The sequence below is a fragment of the Nothobranchius furzeri genome, chromosome 6 (assembly GCF_043380555.1).
Source record: "Nothobranchius furzeri strain GRZ-AD chromosome 6, NfurGRZ-RIMD1, whole genome shotgun sequence".
NCBI lineage: Eukaryota > Metazoa > Chordata > Actinopteri > Cyprinodontiformes > Nothobranchiidae > Nothobranchius > Nothobranchius furzeri.
This window is the reverse complement of record NC_091746.1, coordinates 43,285,766-43,300,075: the sequence shown is the minus strand read 5'-3', so window position 1 is coordinate 43,300,075 and position 14,310 is coordinate 43,285,766. Positions and strand designations below refer to the sequence as shown.

Here is a 14,310-nt window from a genome sequence, read left to right as displayed (position 1 = left end):
CATTTATTTAATGTGTTTTGAGTTTAAACAAACTGGCAGCATTTAAGACCTGTTGGGTCCAATTAGGCAAAAGAAGATGGAGAATTTGTATTTTAACAGAAAAAAAACATCAGAATTTGACTCCTATCTGGATAATCCACAAAGTTCACTAAAATGACAATTTGCAATTATGACTGTTAGTCATTTTTGTGAACTGTTTATAGTAAAATATAATATATTGAGAAAAACAAATGTTGATAACCATGTTAAATTATCACATTAAATGTGCTTTCGTTGAATCGTCCATCCTGTTGCATTGTGACAACCAGATGACACAATATTACAAATGTGCTGTATAAATGCAAATTACATAGTGTAAATGTCAATCTACTGCATACACATAATAAATTAAGCCTGCACATATTCCTGCTGAAGGGTCAGTCGCCTTCACATAAACAGAATTACAGAATGATTTTTAGAATGAGTGAGTTTTATGCCTGAAGGGATGTACAGATTAAGGGTAGGACCTTTGGAATAAGATGAATTACAAAATCTGCACACAGAAAAAACAAATCCACACACAGACTATTTTTCCAGAGAGCTGCATCAATGTGTATCTGATATTAAAGAGAACAACGTTTACCTGAATAATTTGAGCTAACTGAGCTTTTATGGATCAATGTAGTTGGCAAAATGTGACCTGTGTTGGGGCAGTTTGGTTCACGTTCACAAAGCATCCTTTTACAAAATTGATGAAGGTTATGTTTACTCCCAAATGTTACATTGCCACAATCTATTCTTGTGCAAAACAACACCTTGCACGTGATCTGGTTTTATAAATGAAGTAACGTCTTATACAACCGTTTATGGGAAAAGGTTGGATTAAATTTTGAACATAAGATATCACAAAAGTCTGCTCACACCTGCTGAAATTTCTCTGACAATTCAGCATGTTGCTTAGCAACATTATTGCTTTTCTGTGCAAAAAAATTGTCTAAAGACTGAAGTTAGCCAGCTGATCCTGTATGAGTTTAGGATTATAGATGTCAGACAAACACAGACACAGATACACTATATTAGGCATGCTATTGACTGTGACACAAAACATCTGACTGCAGATGTGCTTGAGCACAGAGATCTTGGAATTCAGACAAAACAAGCATACCATACCATACCATACCATACCCTACCAACTTTATTTATAAAGCACATTTAAAAACGGCATGGCAGCCGACCAAAGTACTGTACAGAATAAAAAGTAAAAACACAATATAAAACAATACACGGTCATCAATAAAATGCACAACAAGGCAGATAATCACAGTCAATAAAAAAACACTTAAAGGAGACATAACATGCTTTTAAGTTATTCCTTTTTACATCTAAATCCTTCAGTTGGGGGTCTAAAAACAGTGGAACTGCAGTTCTTTGGTCTGATTTCCTCATTATTGTTGCTCTACAGACCCTCATCTACCCCTGTTCTGAGGAGAGTCTTGAGAACGAGCCGTTTTGGGTTACTGTCTCTTTAAACTGGAGGAGGAGCTGTAAACTCCGCCCCCCTCCATAGTGCAGTCCTGTACTCTCCTCCCCCAGTCGGACTTTGTAGTTCTATAGAGAAATCATTATTTAGCATAGCAGATTTAGCATAGCATATTAGCATTTTTAAAACACGTGGGGAGAGTAGTTCATCAAGCTGTTTCATGGCTGCTAACTCTCTCATGCATTTGTCTGTAGTCACTCACACACACCCGTCACGGCCGACGGAGGGACAAGCGAGCAGGCACACGCGCGCGCGCGCACACACACACACACACACACACACAAGGAATGCTGCTTGCTTATTTCTGTAAAAAATGTTTAAAAAAATGATACAGCTCATTAAAACACCATTCAAAGAATATATTTTATTAAGATCTCTATCTATATACATACATATAATTATAAATAATTTTATAAGTAGTCTTATTTTATATTGGGTGTCTTAATGGCTGAAAATGGATAAAAAGCAGTTACATTTTAATTTAAAGATTTGAGATTCTAGTCAAAAATAAAGAACATTCCTCCAAGTGTTCTTTAATGTGATCATTATAATTCTAATGCTTACAACTTTGTTTTTATTGTCTGCAATGTGTAGCCTATATCTTTATTAAATGTGTGTTTTGCTGTAAAGTGGTAATTCTCTCTAATGTGTACAGAGAGGTGGACATCAGTGCTGCAGTGAAATTCCCAAGATCAGTCTGCTTTGCTAACAAATATAGTTAAATCTTACCTGCATTCTAAATAAATACCGTTAGGTGAAAACATCAGTAGGCATTGAGTTATTGATACAATCCCTAACAGCCAGAATGGAAGAAGAGCATGCTGGGTCATCCTGGACCTGAGCCTGTTCTGTGTATTTACCTACAGGATGCAATAAATGTCTACAAGGCTGAGTTTGGACCATTACATCTAAAAGAAAGCATACAATCAGTGATTTTTTTTATTGTTTACATTAATATACAAATTTTCTAAGTATTAACCTCACAGCAAATAAGTAGAACAATATAATAAACAGGCTTTAGTAGTTAAAACAGGCGTTGTGCACACAGGTGCTTTGTGTCTCGGTGCTGGTGGTGTCTAGGTCTCAGAGTTCCTGTCCTCCTGCCGTCTTCTGTTGTCCTCAGGATACGGATTGATGTTTCCTGATGATGAGGGAGGGGCAGTATGTGGGCTTCAAACTGGTCCTGGATAACAGTGGGAAACCTCCGTTGTCTGAATACTGAGACCAGAGAGTTGGTGAGATGCAGATCTTCTCTACCTCATCTAGAAACGGAGTTGGTTCAGGGAAAACTTTTCCAAAGACCAGTTCCATGATGTCATCGCCATATTCTGCAATGATAGACAATAACTTTAATGACATATTTTGTTTACAAGCAGCTTTAGGAAAGTTGTTTCTTTAGCTTTCATGTTTATAGTCACGTTTGTGTTTGTTCACAAGTTCACTTTGCTGCAGTGACTTCATATTTTCCTACAAATGTAATAAAATAGTGACACTAAAATTATACAAATGATTCCTTATGAAAGGAAGCTCATTAGAGAGCAGTGCAGACAGACTTACTACATGCTGCAGCTGTTTTTGTAGGCCAGCTGCTGCTGAATTTGGGGAAAGTTATTCTGCACACATCCAGATCAGATGGTCGATTACAGAAAATAATGTAATTCAATAATTTCTAAACAGACTAAACAAGTAAAACATCAAATAAATCACTCTGCTGTCATCAGACGGAGTGATTCAGGGGGTGAGGTGTTCTTAATGATGAGGGTGGCTGAGGTGTGTCATCACTCACTTTGGTCTGGTCCAGACCGTCTCTTTACTGGTGGGTCTCCTTCCTCAGTAGGTGACGTGAAACGCCAACATCTGAACGTTCTGTGTTCCTTAGAGGAGAAGAAAAGTAACATTAGCAAGCTGGCTAAATTATTTTTTACTAGCATCTCAAGGACTTGGAGAAGCAGATCTTCACTTACCTAAACATCAGACCAGTTTGTCCCAGCTGAGCTCATCAGGGCGTTAGTCTGACAGCCTGTCAGTGAAACACGGCTCCAGTCTTCTGGATGTGGACTCTAAAAAGCAAAGGAACATTTTTACTTTGTTTTAATTATTTTACAGCCAATTTTATCAGCTTTCCGACGCTCACGCTCATACAGACGGTGAGCTTTGCTGCGTCTGACTGATGCAGAGTTAGTTTTTATATCTGCAGTGAGACAAAAAACTAACCTCACTCCACTCAGAGATCGTTCTTTAAAACTCTATTAAATCCACTGTGTTGACGCACTTTAATGACTTTGTCACGCTGCATTTTAGCTGATATGGGACTTTATTTACTGGATGCTAAGATTACATCACACTCATGTAGAATAACACACAGGCTCTCTACTGTTACAATCAGTGGGAGGTTATCATCTAGTGTAAAAGAAGGCGTTGATCAGAAATCACGTTTTATTCCACGAAAATCAGCCAAATCCACATTAATCTGGGTGCTAACTTTACTAGCATACTGTGCTAGCGATAGCAAGCCGGATGCTAACGCTTTAGTGCTGCTAATGCCCGTAAATCTAAAGTAAAGTTTGTCGACATTTTAGAGTGATATGAAGCTTACCGCTCTGCTGCTGTGTCCCGGTGCTGCCAAATTCAGATGGAAATAACTCCTTTTAGATAGATGAAGCCCTCAGTACTTAGCCACTAGCCTGGAGACAGAACGAACCACGCGCGCGCGCGCGCACGCACACACACACACACACAAACAAACAAACAAACGCAAACACACTACTTTTTCTTCTGTGTTTTTTAGCAGTAGTGTCATCAGCTCCTGGGTTTAAATACTGCCACACCACCCTTCCTTAAAACGAGGAACAGTTTTGAGCTGTGTGTGGCTAAAATAACCAGACATTCTGCATTTTTCCAATAGGACTACAAAAAATCTTAGCGAGAAGAAAAAATGGCGGATTGGCTCTGTGTTTAGCCAGGGCCATTACCATATTTGGTAGTTATCCTCACTAAATTAATTACTGATGTAATAGATAATGTAAAAACTGAACGGGTGGGCAAATATGCCCAAAACTTAATTATTAAATATCTAAATAGCAACTCCAGTGAATAATATAAGCCTTTTTGCTCACTTAGACACTTAAAATGTGAAACACACCGTGTTAATGGATAAAAAAAGTGGGTTTTTCATGTTATGTCTCCTTTAATAAAATAATAAAAGTCAGGGATTTAAAAATGCCTGGTCGTAAAAGTGAGCCTTCAGCAGCGATTTGAACCGGAGGAGGGATGGTGCCAGCCTCACTGAAAGAGGAAGAGCATTCCAGAGTGTCGAAGCAGCATAGACAAAAGCACGCTGCCCCCGCGTTTTGTATTTCATCGATGGAACACGAAGCAGCAGGCAATCAGCAGACCTCAACGCCCGGCACAGCACAGGTGGAGTTAGTCCCACCATTCTGTAAACACAGCTTGACATGCTGCCACCTCTGCACCAGAGTTTGACTTTTTTCTCTCTAAAATATGTTTTTCTGTCTTTGTAAACACGAAAAACACAGAAGAGTGTGTATAGCATCAATCTCAGCAATGTGACCGCATGAGGAGTATAGCAGCAACTCAAACAGAGGAAAGAATAGTGTGAAAATATGTGCTTTTCTGTCCTTTCTTTGAGGCGACTAAGCAGTGGTGACTGATCAAAATAAGTAGGGCTTTGTGGCAAAAGATTTCCCTTTTTAATCCATTTCAAGTATTCAAATGAAGTGCTGGAAAAATCCTACAATTCCACAACAATCTCTAATCTTCCTTCTCCAGAAATTCTGTTTTGCAGATAGTCAATTATCAAACTTACAGATAAATTAGACAATAATAATGATACTCAAATACACAAATCTACCATGTGAACCACCACAGTCAACAATGTCCATGTTTTTCTTTATTTGCATTTTATTTTTACATAAAATCTTTTTCCAGTTTGAGTTTTCAGTCTGTCTATTGATCAAAGCATTTGCAACTCAAAGTGCAATACACGATTGAACCATTAGGTGGCACAAACACAGCATAGAAATTGAATTAGTTAATTATTAAATATACCGTTTTGACAGTTAAAATCCCATAAATAAAGGCATTTTACTGTAGCAGCTACAGGATAATTTAAGCTCTATCTATATAAATCACCAGAGTGTGTGTGAAAGAAGAAGTGAGATACTTAGGGGAAAAGAGAGCCAGCATCTAGCATGTTAGGTAGTTGTTTCCCAAAGACATGAGTATCTAGACACCCCATTGGGCACTGGAAAGCGTAACAGCATCGCCGCCATATTGGGTGGGTTCATCACTCTCCAAACCACAACGGACTTTGTGCAGGGTGGGAAACTATGTGTAATGTCGATATGAGCTTCCCCATTGAGATCTGTTTGTTTTCCACCCAGCTGTGAGTTTGAACCATCCAGTCGCACAAAATGTGTGTCCTAACCCTAACCCTTACCCTTACCATAACCCTAAAACAAGCATGTTACACAGGTTAAATTCATTAATTATATTTATGCAAAACATACATTTTGGTTAGGGTGAGGGTTATTTTTTTGTGAGGGGATCGTTTCAACTCAAAACTGGGACAGATCTGGACAGGGGAACTCATATCGACATAACATTATGCCCATTTTTTGAGCAGCCTATGGTTGCAACAACCGGCGTACTATTGAAAACAGATCAGGTGGGACTTTTCTGGTGGTGGTCCGAGGGACTGGTGGCACCAGTGTTTGGCAGGCCTCGCCTCTCTCAGTGCGCTCCAGGGCAGCTGTAGCTACATTGCAGCTCATCCCCATCAGTGTGTGAATGTGTGTGTGAATGGGTGAATGACTGATTGTGTTGTGAAGCGCCTTGGGGGGGGGTTGTAGAACTCTAATCAGGCACTATACAAATACAGGCCATTTACTAGCCTATCTGTTGGGATTGAAAATTTTAATTTGTTTTAATTAATTTGATCATATTTATATTTGAATTATTGTGGCAGTATGATCATTTCCACCTGCTTTCAATTAGTGGTAATCAATGGGGGTGGGGTGTGTGTGTGTGTGGGGGGGGGGGGGGGGGGCTGCATATATAAAGAGCTTGATGTTCCTCAGCTTTCACTTACTGATGAGGCCGCATCCTAGGATCAGTCAGCCATTTTGGCCAAACAAGGAACTCGTCAGCATGATGGGTGTGTTTCCCATGTCTTATCCTCGTCATTAATCCGCCTAATTGAGAGACGCACCATGAGGCGCTGCTGTTCTGTCTCTGTTTTATTTCCGTTCAGTTTGGGTTTTGTGTTGGTTGTCCTGCTCCACCCTGCCCACTTCTGTGCTGTCAGCCCACAATTGGGTGTGTCCCAGTTATCGCCCTGAAAAGCCATGACGGTCTCCAACCTGTGGGCTGTTTACCAGTCCTCCTGTTACATGGTTGATAGTGTTCACCCTTTGTTCACTCCTGATCATCCAGGTCTGTTATGATGACTACGGCTCCAGTGCTGAATCATGTTTGGGGCTGCTGTCAATGGGTCCGCTAGGACGCTCCAGCGGTACCAGGAATGGGGCACCTGTGTGCATACGAGGCAGCTTTTCAAAGCTCTCATTCGAGAACTCAGTTTGTGTTTATTTATTTAGCAAACCTTTACCCAGAGGTACTTCCACTTCTGGATATAACAATGTAGTTAAATTAGCCCAACCTGCAGGTTTTTGGTCTGTGAGAGGAGACCAGTGTACCTGGCACACATGTAGAGAACACGCTAACTCGATCAGCAGCCAGTTTTTAAATCTTTGACCTTTTTGCTGCGAGGCAAAAGTGTTTCCAACGGCCCCACCATGCATGTCCTGTTAAAGGTCAAAGAATTCCAGAGCAGATGGAGAGACGGAAGGCAGGCTTTAGCTGTGTCACGTTTCTATTTATCCTCTAGAGAAAAACAATCTGAAGCTTTCGCTCAAGCATCTACTACAGGTGATGCTTTCATTATCACACAATACCGTTGTAATCCACACGAGGTCACCGTAGGAGGGAAAGTTGCAGTAAAATGTGTTTAGAGTGAGTAAACACATTTATTTATAGAAGTTGCCTTTTAAAATTACACTTTATCCAGTTTATATCCAGTATCCCAACTCCTCATGGTGTGCACCACTGGATTTATTTTTAGACTGTAAATATTGTAAATTAGCATCAAAACACCACACACACACACACACACACACACACACACACACACACACACACACACACACACACACACAGAGAGAGAGAGAGAGAGAGAGACCACAAATGGAGTTATATTAGAGAGCTTTTGACTCATCTTGCCTTGGATGGAAGTGTTGAGCTGCTTGTTATATTTCCTTCAGGGGTTTTCAGAATGAGTCCAAGTGTTGAGCTAGCATTACAGGGGAGCTGGCTGCACTTTGGAGATAAACTGTGAATTATGTGAATCAGAGCTGATCCCCCAATCTGTTCTCACAGTAAACTCAACATTTATCACAACCAACGATGCAATTATTACAAAGAATTGTAAAATTTTGGGGCAAAAATAGAATTTGGTTTAAAAAAATAATTGTGTGTTACAGATAGCGGGTCATGTTCAGACCAGAAGTCTAAAATGGTTGGATGAAACTGTGAATTTTAAAACCTAAATGAACGTTTTGATGAAATTGAAAACTTTCCTGCAGAAAAGAAGAGAGACAGATCAAACAACCAAGTCCAAACGAGAGCAAATGCAACAACAAACCTTGCCTAAAAACAGCAGAGGGAAAAACAAGCCAGGCAGGCAAACAAGTCCATCCATCCATCCATCTTCTGAACCAGCTTAGTCCACGTAGGGTTGCGGGGGGGGGGCTATCTCCAGCGGTCAATGGGCAATCAGGTGGGGTACACCCTGGACAGAGAGCCAGTCCATCGCAGGGCAACACAGAGACACACAGGACAAACAACCACGCACACACACAAACTCACACCTAAGGACAATTTAGACAGACCAATCAACCTAACAGTCATGTTTTTGGACTGTGGGAGGAAGCCGGAGCACCCGGAGAGAACCCACGCATGCACAGGGAGAACATGCAAACTCCACGCAGAAAGATCCCAGGCCGGGAAGCGAACCCAGGACCTTCTCGCTGCAAGGCAGCAGCTCTAACCACAAGTGGCAAAATGTCAAAACGTGTGCAAGCCAATTTGAAGCTCAGGTAATGATGACGACAGATGGAACTGGAAGAAAACGAGGAACTGACAGGAGCTCAAATTGATATTTTGACCGAAGACATCTTGCCAAGCACATATGACAATGCTCACGTCCACGAGCTGCTTCTGTTTCACCAGCTTGGCATTCAGGACGCTGGCTCACATGTCACACTGCCATGGTTTCCTGGGACAGAGAAGTGATCCATTGTTAATGTTATTTGTCACACCTGTGCTTCTCCTGTTGAGACAAATCTAAATACCTGCTGTGAAAAAGGCCGCTGAGAGAGGAGCTCAGAGACAAGACGCTGTGCCTGAAATGACCGTCTACAGCATTTTGTAAAAATCCTTGAAATGTGACATTCATTTATTAAATTCTGCCTTAAAAATCTTACCTGTTGTTGAAAATATAATGAGGTACGGATTCAGTTTTTATATTATTTTGTGTCAAATGAAAAGTTTTCAAGCATTTTCATTGGCTTTGCATGCATTTTTGTGACACAGCTGAGTAAATTCTTTTTAAATCAAAACACTTTCTGCTGTACCTCCTAAAACAATTTTGTGCCTTTGAAATTTTCCTGCTGACAGTTTAACCGTCGACGCTACATTTACTGTCAATCAGCAAAGTCCAACAGCTCATTACAGCCAGAAGCTGGATCCAGCCGATGACTCATTTGCACACAAACACTTGTGTAAAAACCTATGAATTGCTACAACTTTATGGACATTTTGCAAAACAAATTCACAACATTAAAGGGATAGTTCTGTTTTTTTTCTTTTAAGTAGCTTCCTAGCTCCTTTAACAACCTCAGTTTGGAGAAACAGGGATTTGAACAGGCTACTCTGAATGAAGCAGGTCAAAGGTTTCTACTGTCTCAAAACCTCAAGTATTATTTCATAAACCTTTACACCACAGTGCATTTTAAAAAATGCTTGTGTTTTTATTAAATATTATGATATTTTCTCCATCCATCCATCCATCCATCCATCCATCCATCCATCCATCCGATTTCCCTCTCTCCAGCCACTTGGGCCAGCTCCTCCGGGGCAATCCCAAGGCGTTGCCTGGCCATGTGAGAGACATAGTCCCTCCAACGTGTCCTGGGTCTACCTTTAGGCCTCTTCCCGGTTGGACGTGCCCAGAAAACCTCACCAGGGAGGCGTCCAGGAGGTATCCTGACCAGATGCCCGAGCCACCTCACCTGGCTCCTCTCGATGTGGAGGAGCAGCGATTCTATTCCGAGCCCCTCCCGGATGACTGAACTCCTCACCCTATCTCTAAGGGAGAGCCCAGCCACTTTGCGGAGAAAACTCATTTTGGCCGCTTGTATCCGAAATCTCGTTCTTTTGGTCACTACCCAAAGCTCATGACCATAGGTGAGGGTAGGAACGTAGATCAACCGGTAAATTGAGAGCTTTGCCTTCGGACTCAGCTCTCTCTTCACCACGACAGACCGGTACAACGCCCGCATCACTGCAGATGCAGCACCAATCTGCCAATCGATCTCGCGCTCCAGTTTTCCCTCACTCGTGAACAAGACCCCGAGATACTTAAACTTCTCCACTTGGGGCAGGACCTCATTCCTGACCCGGAGCAGGCATTCTACCCTTTTCCGACTCAAGACCATGGTCTCAGATTTAGACAAGCTGATTCTCATCCCAGCTGCTTCACACTCAGCTGCAAACCGCTCCAGCGAAAGCTGAAGATCATGTTCTGATGAAGCCAACAGGACCACATCATCTGCAAAAAGCAGAGACCTGATCCTCAGGCCACCAAAATGGATGCACTCCACACCTAAAGGTTATGAACAGAATCAGTGACAAAGGGCAGCCTTGGCAGAGTCCAACTCTCACTGGGAACGAGCCCGACGTACTCCTGGCAATGCGGACCAAGCTCTGACAATGGTCATACGGGGACCTAACAGCCTGTATCAGAGGGCCTGGTACCCCATACCCTCAGAGTACCCTCCACAGAATCCCTCGAGGGACGCGGTTGAATGCCTTCTCCAAATCCACAAAACACATGTAGACTGGTTGGGCAAATTCCCACGCACCCTCCAGGATCCCCCTAAGAGTATAGAGCTGGTCCAGTGTTCCACGGCCAGGACGAAAACCACATTGCTCCTCCTGAATCTGAGGTTCGACAATCCGACGGATCCTCCTCTCCAGAACCCCGAAACAGACCTTACAAGGAAGGCTCAGGAGTGTGATCCCCCTGTAGTTAGAACACACCCTGCGTTCCCCCTTTTTAAATAGGAGAACCACCACCCCGGTCTGCCAGTCCAGTGGGACTGCCCCCATTGTCCACGCGATATTGCAGAGCCGCGTCGGCCAACACAGCTCCGCAACATCCAGAGCCTTAAGGAACTCCGGGTAGATCTCATCCACCCCTGGAGCCTTGCCACAGAGGAGCTTTTTAACCATCGACATATAAATATTGGACAATGGGTTTCCATAGACTCCAATAACACATTTTTGAAGATAAATGGGAGGTGGCCACCACCACCATTTTGACCGTGTCACAGGTTCCGTCAAGCCCAGACAACTCCACAAAAGGGAAGAGAGGTGGAGCTGAGGGTGGGGCTGTAAGGCTGGGATCAACTGACGACACCCGGTCGAACTAGCTACAAGCTAACCTGAAGCTAACCCAAAGCTAACGCGGAGGTGGGAGCTAAGCTAACGGAGGTAGCAACCTAGCTACAACCGGAGTTAACTGTGCACAACACCAGAGCTTCTGAGTCAGTGATACGCCCGGCTGACCGCTGGGTAAAACCGGGTGGAACATAGAGGTCTCCCAAGAGCTCCACAAGCCGGCAGCCGCACAGCAGACAAGTGCCGCTGCGATCTGAGATGTGCAGATCTGCTGCTGGGGAGAACCGGGTGGAAAGGTTTCCATCCCAGAGCTCCACAAGCCAGCAGCCCGCACAGCAGACAGGAGCCGCGATCAGACAGAGATGTGCCGAGCTGCGGGGAGGGGAAAACGGGTGGAAAACATCGGTCTCCCGAGAGCTCCACAAGCCGATAGCCGGAACCCAGCTCCACCAACATGTTATATTTCAACCCATTTTCTAAAGTGCAGCATTATGTTAAATGCACTGGGTTTTACCCTATTACATTTAAATTTCATGGTTTAACAGTACATGTTAAAATCTAAGCTCAGCTCGGCAGTGACATAAAATACATAAATATAATTTTACTTACCGAAAAAAATGAAGTGGAGACTCCTTGGATGCTCTGTTAGTGCAATTAATACCACAGCAAGTGATTTTGTCCAACAATTGCACAAATAATATCCAAACAAGAATACACAAACACAGAGACTCAAAATCCCGGAACAGTTTCCAGGCCAGACCGAGGCTCTACTGAGGCCTTTCCACGGGGCTAGCTCTGTGGTCACGTGGGTTTGATGCTCATTAATTATACAGAATTTTAGGCTTTTAATACACTTAAACAGAAGAGTGAGAAAAAAATTCACCCCCCCTCAGAGTTGTCATGAGTGTAAACTAGATAATTTAAACCAAAAACATGTTTTGGTACCAGGCTGTAAACATGTTTATTTCTGCTGTGAAATTGGTATTTTTAACATGAGAGTCAATGAGGATTTGCTCGCTTCTGACACCAGCCCCCAGCGGATGAGGGTGGAACTGCAATTTTTGGTACTTCCAGGTTGGTCTCAATTTTTGAGCCGCATTGTGGGGGCCTGTTTTTAACCACCTCAGTGACCTCAGCGCCAGAGATTTGAGAGCCCAACTCAAAGTACCCAAACTCTGCTCCCTCACTGGAAGACAAATCGGTGGGATTGAGGAGGTCTTCTAAGTGTTCTGACCACCAATCCACAACATCCTGAGTAGAGGTCAGCAGCACACCGTCCCCACTATAAATAGTGATATTTTCTGCAGCAGCATTTAGCTGCAGTACTGGAATAATTAGGAAAGTTCCTTTTAAAATAATGAAAGAGTTATAAATATTATTTGCACGACATAGTTGATTATAAAATAATTTTTAGAAACTCAGGGACTGACCTCTTTTGTTACCAGATGTTAGCTAATTTGTTCAATCAGAACTCATCCCTATTTCTCCAAACTGAGGCCATTTAAAACCATCTAAAACAAGTGTTGAGTGTTCATAAACTTCCCACGGATCCCAATTTAGAAAAATTTGAACGGTCTTTTAAAGGTGGGGTTCACTGAAAACCCCTTTTTAAAGATTTTTTTTTTTCTGATCAGAATCGGTCACTCTGAGTTTATCCTGCAGGCTGAACGTGAAAATAGTTTTCTAACTCTACTTCCTGCATTAGCTTCTGATGGTGAAACGCTAGGATTTAAAAAGCCTGACATATCTACGTCACACTATTACTTAACATTCACGGACTCATCCATCTTGCCTCACAACGGGGAAGGCTGTTTTTGGTTTAGTGTCCAGGAAACAGCAGAAAACATCTCAGCTAGTAGAAGCTAATTATTAGCATTAACAACTCCACCACATGGCAGAACTTCTCCAGGCTTGAGTTATTTGAGGAGATAAAACATCAGCTTTGCAGAACAACATTTTAAGAATTGTTTTAAGAATTATAAAATAGCCATCCTTACCTGCTTGCTGGTAGCCTGTTAGCTATAGATGAATTATCTCTGATTTAATAGTAAACCCTAACCTCAACTACTAAAATAACATAATATTGAGATTTTTTTAATACACTTACAGAAGCACTCAGATTTAATTTAGATCAACTCTGTCTGTTTTTATTCAGTGTATGCAGTCACCACGTCAATCCTTTTTATTAATCCTTTAAGAGTATCACAACATGCCCTATAGGTTATACATTGTAAGTCGCTTTGGATAAAAGCGTCTGCTAAATAAATTGTTGTTTTGATAAGCTTCTGCAATGTCACCAGATTTACTTCCATCCAGTGTTACAATAATGTGTCACCAAGATCTTGCATTGATGATGGTAGAGTCTGACCGCTGCACAAAGCCTTCTCCAGCACATCCCAAAGATTCTCAGTGGGGTTAAGGTCTGGACTCTGGTGGTCAATCCATGTGTGAAAATGATGTCACATGCTCCCTGAACCACTCTTTCACTATCTGAGCCTGATGAATCCTGGAGTCACTGGTGGTGATGAAGGGTGCGAGTCGGTCTCAGAAGGATCCCCTGTGCCTCCAAATATTCCAATACGAACTTCCGTAGAGCATCTTTTGTCAGCTGTTTCGGGACAATCAGGTCGAAGTGGGCGGTTACTCCCTGCAGGTTGGCTTTTCTGCAACTCTCCAGCAGCCGGTGCAAAGGAGCCTCCACAAAAACCTGCAAATCAAAGGTTTCCATGGTGACGTCTGCTCCACCTCCAAGAGAGGAAAACAAGGTTAGTCCTGAAAACAACACAAACTAGAATGTAAAACCGGGTTACAAGTGTAAAAAATCCCGGACGAGCCCCCACTCTTTTACGGCCCCCAGCTCGTCTAAGAGATGATGTGGTTAGGGAGCGTAAAGAAATGTGGTTGTGAACAGGAACAAACCAAAATTCACTCTCTTAAAGGAGTTTATTTAACTAAAAGTCACTGCTTTATGCAGGTAAAAGGATAAAATGATACAAAACAAGAGACATCCAAAACTGGGGATTTAACAACTA

The 14,310-nt window shown here is 42.3% G+C and overlaps 1 long non-coding RNA gene across 1 annotated transcript; it reads right to left on the bottom strand.

Annotated features, from left to right (window-relative positions):
* Positions 1 to 2,668: 2,668 nt before the first annotated feature.
* On the bottom strand, positions 2,669 to 4,243 carry LOC139070469 (uncharacterized). The gene is made up of 4 exons (XR_011520961.1): positions 4,116 to 4,243; positions 3,484 to 3,579; positions 3,306 to 3,393; positions 2,669 to 2,847 (listed from the first exon to the last, which is right to left on the bottom strand). It is a non-coding gene; the product is annotated as an uncharacterized lncRNA (long non-coding RNA).
* Positions 4,244 to 14,310: the final 10,067 nt, after the last annotated feature.